Below are 6636 nucleotides of genomic sequence, written 5' to 3' on the forward strand. Positions count from 1 at the left end.
GTGCAAGCCTTTGGCATTTTCTTTTTCTTATCAGTGCACTACACATATCCACTCCAGGCATTTTAGTTCACATTTCTTCTTGAGACATTGGTGCCCAGCACCTCTTTGTGTGACTAAATGTTTTGTATTTAGGTTGCTCTTGATAATGGACTTTTGGTTGATAATCCCGGGTTAGTTAACCCAAGTTACCAAGTGTTGAAACACTCCTCAGAACCTATTCATCCAAGCATATCCTTAATACATAAACACCACAGGCATTTGTCTCAGAAGTTCAAACCATTGGTGCCTAGCTTATTTTCAAAAAATTTTTTTGCTTTTTGGTTGCCTTTTTCAGTGGCTTTTTCTTCTTCTTTTTCTTTCTTTTTCATGGCCAAAGACATTTATTCATCAAGATCCATAGACAGTTTTCAATTTCTTCACAAAAAATGATAATTCTACACTCTATTTCCAGTGATCTGACTAAACAATCAAGCATGCATACCACCACTTAATTCTACTTGATTTGTCACTAATTGAGCCAAGTTACTTTTGTTCAAACTTTTCTTTTATTTTAGGAAACAGAACAAGCATGGCAAGCATTTGTTTAAGAAGGTGAAGTTATATCCAAACATCTAGGCATTCACTTTATTCAAAGCAATAAACAGACAAACATACTAGTAACTTCACATTCCAAAAAGATTCAACAATTACAGTTTAAACCAGAACAAGCATGCTTTTGTTTGCCCTTTTTAAAGAATTGTCAAGGAACAACACCACCTTGTGAAATTTTTTTGTTTTCTCTTTGTTGCCAGGAAACAATTTGATTTCTCCTTCTTCTCCTAGTTGTTGCTTCATGTTCTTTCTAAGATCCTTGTTTCCTTTCCTGCAAAGAGTGATGAAGTTGCTTGTTTCTCAAGCACTTGAGTGGTTAGCTCAACTATGTATGGGCAAGTGTCTGAGTCTTAAGTTGGTGTGTGAACACCAAACTTAGTCTCCTACTTACTTCTCTGTTCTTTGAGTCTTTGAATTCTCCTTGGAATGAAGTTGCTGCTAAGGATTTTAAGCATTCCTGTGATTGCTTAGAATGGTTGTTCCTTTCATATAATTCAAAGGTTGTTGTGTTCAGTTGATATGTGTGGTGGAACACCAAACTCAGAGTCACACATTCCCCTTTGAATTATTGATCCACGAATTCATTGTTTGGTGTGAAACACCAAACTTAATTCTTTGCAATGCACAGAAACTACTTCACCTTTTTATTGAAACAAATAAAAGACACAGCAAAAGGGTATTACCTCAGGTTGGGTTGCCTCCCAACAAGCGCTTCTTTAACGTCATTAGCTTGACGGTCAGCTTCCTCAGTTGAGGTGATATTTAACTTTGTCCTTTTCCTCCACATCTCCCAAGTAATGTTTGAGTCTTTGACCATTCACAGTGAAGGTTCGTTGTGACTTTTCTTCCATGATTTCTACTTGTCCATATTGGGAGACCTTGGTGACAAGGAATGGTCCAGACCACCTTGATTTTAGCTTCCCTGGAAATAGCTTCAGCCTAGAATTGTAGAGCAATACTTTTTGTCCTTCTTCAAATTTCCTTGGGGCTATGTTGCTGTCATGCTTCTTCTTTGCTCTTTCTTTATAAATTTTGGCATTCTCATAGGCTTCAGCTCTGAATTCTTCTAACTCTTGAATTTGCAACATCCTTCTTTCTCCAGCAGCCTTGCTGTCCAAGTTCAAAATTTTCAAGGCCCAGAATGCCTTGTGCTCCAACTCCAGTGGCAAATGGCAAGCTTTTCCATATACTAGTTGGTAAGGAGACATTCCAATTGGTGTTTTGAAAGCTGTCCTATATGCCCAAAGAGCATCATCTAGCTTAATCGACCAGTCCTTCCTTGAAGTTCCCACAGTCTTTTCCAAGATTCTTTTGAGTTCTCTGTTAGATATTTCGGCTTGCCCACTTGTCTGTGGATGGTATGGTGTGGCTACCTTGTGTTTGACTCCATATTTTAGAAGCAATGCCTCTAATGGTTTGTTGCAGAAGTGGCTTCCTCCATCACTGATGATTGCTCTTGGAACCCCAAAACGGCAAAAAATGTGTTTTCTGAGGAAGTTCATGACTACCTTATTATCATTGGTTGGGGTTGCTATTGCTTCAACCCATTTGGAGACATAGTCTACTGCCACAAGAATGTAATTATTTGAGTATGAGGAGGGAAAGGGTCCCATGAAATCTATCCCCCATACATCAAACAATTCAAGTTCCAGAATGAATTGTTGTGGCATTTCATTTTTTCTTGGCAGGTTCCCTGCTTTCTGGCATTCATGGCAGTGCTTCACTAGTTCCTTTGCATCTTTGAAGATAGTGGGCCAATAAAAACCACACTGCAACACCTTAGCTGCCGTTCTTTCTCCTGCAAAATGTCCTCCATAAGTGGAGCCATGGCAGTCCCATAAGACTTCCCTTCCTTCTTCCTCTGATATGCATCTTCTGAGTATGCCATCCGAACATTTTTTGAACAAGTATGGTTCGTCCCAGATGAAGTATTTGGCATCATTTACCAATTTCTTCCTTTGATGCTTGTTAAATTCCAACGGCAAACTCCCAGTGGCCTTGAAGTTTGCTATGTCTGCAAACCAGGGTGCTTTGTGAATTACCATGAGTTGTTCATCCGGAAAGCACTCATTTATATGTGTGCTTTGTGTGCTTCCTTCTTCACATGGTATCCTTGATAAATGGTCTGCCACCTTGTTCTCTACACCCTTCTTGTCTTTGATTTCAATGTCAAATTCCTGCAACAAAAGAACCCATCTAATAAGTCTTGGTTTGGACTCTTGTTTAGCAAGTAAGTATTTTAAAGCTGAATGGTCAGTGAAGACAATGACTTTAGATCCAATGAGATAGGATCTAAATTTGTCAAATGCAAAGACTATTGCCAAGAGTTCTTTTTCAGTGGTTGTGTAATTCCTTTGGTTATCATTCAAGACTTTACTGGCATAATAAATCACATGTACCAGATTGTCTTTCCTTTGTCCTAACACTGCCCCAATAGCAAGGTCTGATGCATCACACATCAGTTCAAAAGGTAAGTTCCAATCAGGTGGGGCAATGATAGGTGCAGAGGAAAGTTTTTGCTTCAAAAGTTCATAGGCTAGCATGCAATTTTTATCAAATACAAAGGGTGTATCAGAGATAAGCAAGTTACTCAAAGGTTTGGCTATTTTAGAAAAGTCTCTAATAAACCTTCTGTAAAAACCAGCGTGTCCCAAAAAACTCCTAACTGCCTTGACATTACTTGGTGGAGGTAGTTTTTCAATGAGTTCCACCTTAGCTCTGTCCACCTCAATGCCTCTATTAGAGATTTTATGGCCAAGGACTATTCCTTCTGTGACCATGAAATGACACTTTTCCCAGTTTAATACTAGGTTGGTCTCTTGGCACCTCTTAAGCACCAAGGCAAGGTGGTGTAGGCAGCTAGGAAAAGAATCTCCAAACACAGAAAAATCATCCATGAAGACCTCAATAAATTTTTCAATCATGTCCGAAAAGATGGACAGCATGCATCTTTGGAAAGTGGCAGGTGCATTGCACAATCCAAAGGGCATGCGTCTATAAGCAAAAACTCCATATGGACAAACAAATGATGTTTTCTCTTGATCTCTAGGGTCAACTACTATCTGATTATAGCCTGAGTATCCATCCAGAAAGCAATAGTAAGCATGTCCTGCAAGCCTTTCAAGCATCTGATCCATGAATGGGAGTGGGAAATGATCTTTTCTGGTGGCTTCATTGAGCTTCCTGTAGTCTATGCACATCCTCCATCCAGTGACAGTTCTTGTGGGTATGAGTTCGTTCCTCTCATTTGGCACCACAGTTATGCCACCTTTCTTGGGAACTACATGGATGGGACTAACCCATGGGCTATCAGAAATGGGATAGATTACCCCTGCTTGCCATAACTTCATGACCTCCTTTTGTACCACTTCTTTCATGACGGGGTTCAATCTTCTCTGAGCTTGGATGGAGGGTCTAGCATCCTCTTCTAACAAGATTTTATGCATGCATATGGATGAACTTATCCCCTTCAAATCAGCTAGGGTCCACCCAATGGCATCTTGATGAGTTTGTAGCACCTTGATCAATTCTTCTTCCTGTTCTTGACTCAAGGCAGAGCTAATGATAACAGGATGACTCTCATCACTACCCAAGTATGCATACTTGAGATTAGGGGGCAATGCTTTGAGCTCAGGTTTTGGTGCTTCCTTCTCTTCTTTCACTTTCTCTGGCATGGTTGTTTCAGCAGCCTTGATGTCACTAACTTCTATGTCCTTGGTGAACTCCTCCTCTGCCACTTCCTTTGTTGTTTCCTCAAAGGTTTCTTGTACTGCAATGTCCACTACATCCACCCTCATGCATTCCCTTAGTGATTCTGATGGATAGCTCATTGCCTTGAATACGTTAAACACCAACTTCTCATCATGTAGTCTAAGAGTGAGTTCACCCTTTTGTACATCTATGATGGCTCCAGCAGTAGCCAGGAAGGGTCTTCCCAGAATTATTGAAGCTTTGGCTTCTTCCTCCATATCTAACACCACAAAATCAGCAGGAAATATAAAATCTCCCACTTTCACCAACAAATCCTCAACTATCCCATGAGGGAATTTAAAAGTTCGATCTGCCAATTGGAGGGCCATTCTTGTTGGTTTGGCTTCTTCAATCTTCATTCTTCTCATCATTGTTAGAGACATCAAATTGATACTGGCCCCTAAGTCACACAAGGCCTTCTCCACCATGACTTCTCCTATAATGCAGGGGATTTGGAAACTGCCTGGATCCTTCAATTTCTGAGGCAATTTGTGCTGAATGATGGCACTGCATTCTTCAGTTAACAACACAGTTTCCTCATTTCTCCAGCTTCTCTTCTTGGTCATTAATTCCTTTAAGAATTTTGCATAGAGTGGCATTTGCTCTATTGCCTCAGCAAACGGAATGTTGATTTGAAGCTTCTTGAAAATCTCCAAGAACCTGGAGAATTGGCCATCCTTTTCACTTTTCATCAAAAGTTGAGGATAAGGTGCTTTAGGTGTATAAGGCTTCAGGACCTCTTTTTCTTTTTCTTTTGTTGCAGACGGTGTAAATGATTGTCCTTGTTCTTTGTCTTTCACATTTTCCTTTGCTTCATCCTCTGTGGTTTCCTTTGAGATCTCCTTTAGATTCTTTCCACTTCTGAGGGTTATGGCCTTACATTCTTCCCTTGCAATAGCCTTGGCAGCATGAGAAACGCTTGTCCCAGGGGTTTGCTTAGACAAATACATAATTTGATTTTCTAGCTTCTGGATGGCAGCTCCTTGGTTTTGCAGGTTAGAATTTACTTCTTCCTTAAAAGCTTTCAATTCGGTTATGTCTTGACTCATGGTTGCAAGCATTCCTTCTATCCTGTTTAATTGATCTTGAAATTGTTGGTTCGGATTAGGTTGGGTAGATTGATTATTTTGGCCATGATATGATGGTTGGGAGTAAGTGTTTTGTGTGGCTTGGTATGATCTTTGGTTGGAATTTTGGTATGTGGAATTGTTATGTTGGTTGTGGTTGTAAGGTTTGTGGTTTTGTGGTTGGGTTTGTTGGTTCCCCCACCCAAAGTTTGGGTGGTTTTTCCATCCTGGGTTGTAAGTGTTGGAATGTGGATCATATGATTGCCTTTGTTGGTTTCCCACATAGTTGGCCTCTTCCCAATCACCTCCTTCAATGCTTACTTCCTCTTGATCTTGTGTGTGTATTGCAGCCACTTGCTTTGTTTCTAATTGCCTGGTAAGCTCTGCTAGTTGCTTGGCAAACACCTTGTTTTGGGCTAAAATTGTATCAACATGGTTCAGCTCCATGACTCCCTTAGTGTTGTGTCTCTCTGAAGCATAGTAGTACTCATTCTCAGCCACTGTCTCAATCACTTCAATGGCTTCTTCCACAGTCTTTTTCCTGTTCAATGAACCTCCCGATGAATGGTCTACCGCCTTCCTTGATTCATAAGAAAGTCCATCATAGAAAATATGCAATTGCACCCAGTCATGGAACATGTCTGGTGGGCATTTCCTTGTCAAATCCTTGAACCTCTCCCATGCCTCGTAGAGAGTTTCACCATCTTGTTGTCTAAAAGTCTGAACCTCAGATCGAAGCCTATTGACCTTTTGTGGGGGGTAGAAACGTGCTAGAAACTTGCTTTCCACCTCATCCCATGTTGTTAGACTCCCCCTTGGGAATGATTCCAGCCACTTAGCTGCCTTGTCCCCAAGTGAAAATGGGAACAAAAGCAGTTTATAGGCATCTTCCTGGACTCCATTGGACTTCACAGTGTCGCAAATTCTCAGGAATTTTGTGAGAAGTTGGTTTGGGTCTTCATTAGCACTCCCACCAAATGAACAATGATTCTCCACAAGTGATATTAGCTGTGGTTTGAGCTCAAAATTGTTGGCCTGAATGGGTGGTTTCTGAATGCTGCTACCACAATTCCCAGAGGTTGGGTTTATGTATGAACTAAGAACCCTCCTCTTAGGAATAGCATTGTTTCCATCAGCTCTCTCATGGTTGTGAACTTCTCTCTCCATGTTGAGGTCTAGAGCTTCCTCAAAATTGTCCTCAGATTCCCCTTCAGATTCTTCTTCTCCC

The 6636-nt window shown here is 40.7% G+C and overlaps 1 non-coding gene across 1 annotated transcript; it reads left to right on the forward strand.

Moving 5' to 3' along the window:
- Nucleotides 1-6045: 6045 nt before the first annotated feature.
- LOC112731457 (small nucleolar RNA R71) lies at nucleotides 6046-6149 on the forward strand. The gene has a single exon (XR_003167233.1). It is a non-coding gene; the product is annotated as a small nucleolar RNA R71 (small nucleolar RNA).
- The last annotated feature ends 487 nt before the right edge of the window (nucleotides 6150-6636 follow it).

This window comes from Arachis hypogaea, chromosome 12, assembly GCF_003086295.3.
Source record: "Arachis hypogaea cultivar Tifrunner chromosome 12, arahy.Tifrunner.gnm2.J5K5, whole genome shotgun sequence".
NCBI classification, from domain to species: Eukaryota; Viridiplantae; Streptophyta; class Magnoliopsida; order Fabales; family Fabaceae; genus Arachis; species Arachis hypogaea.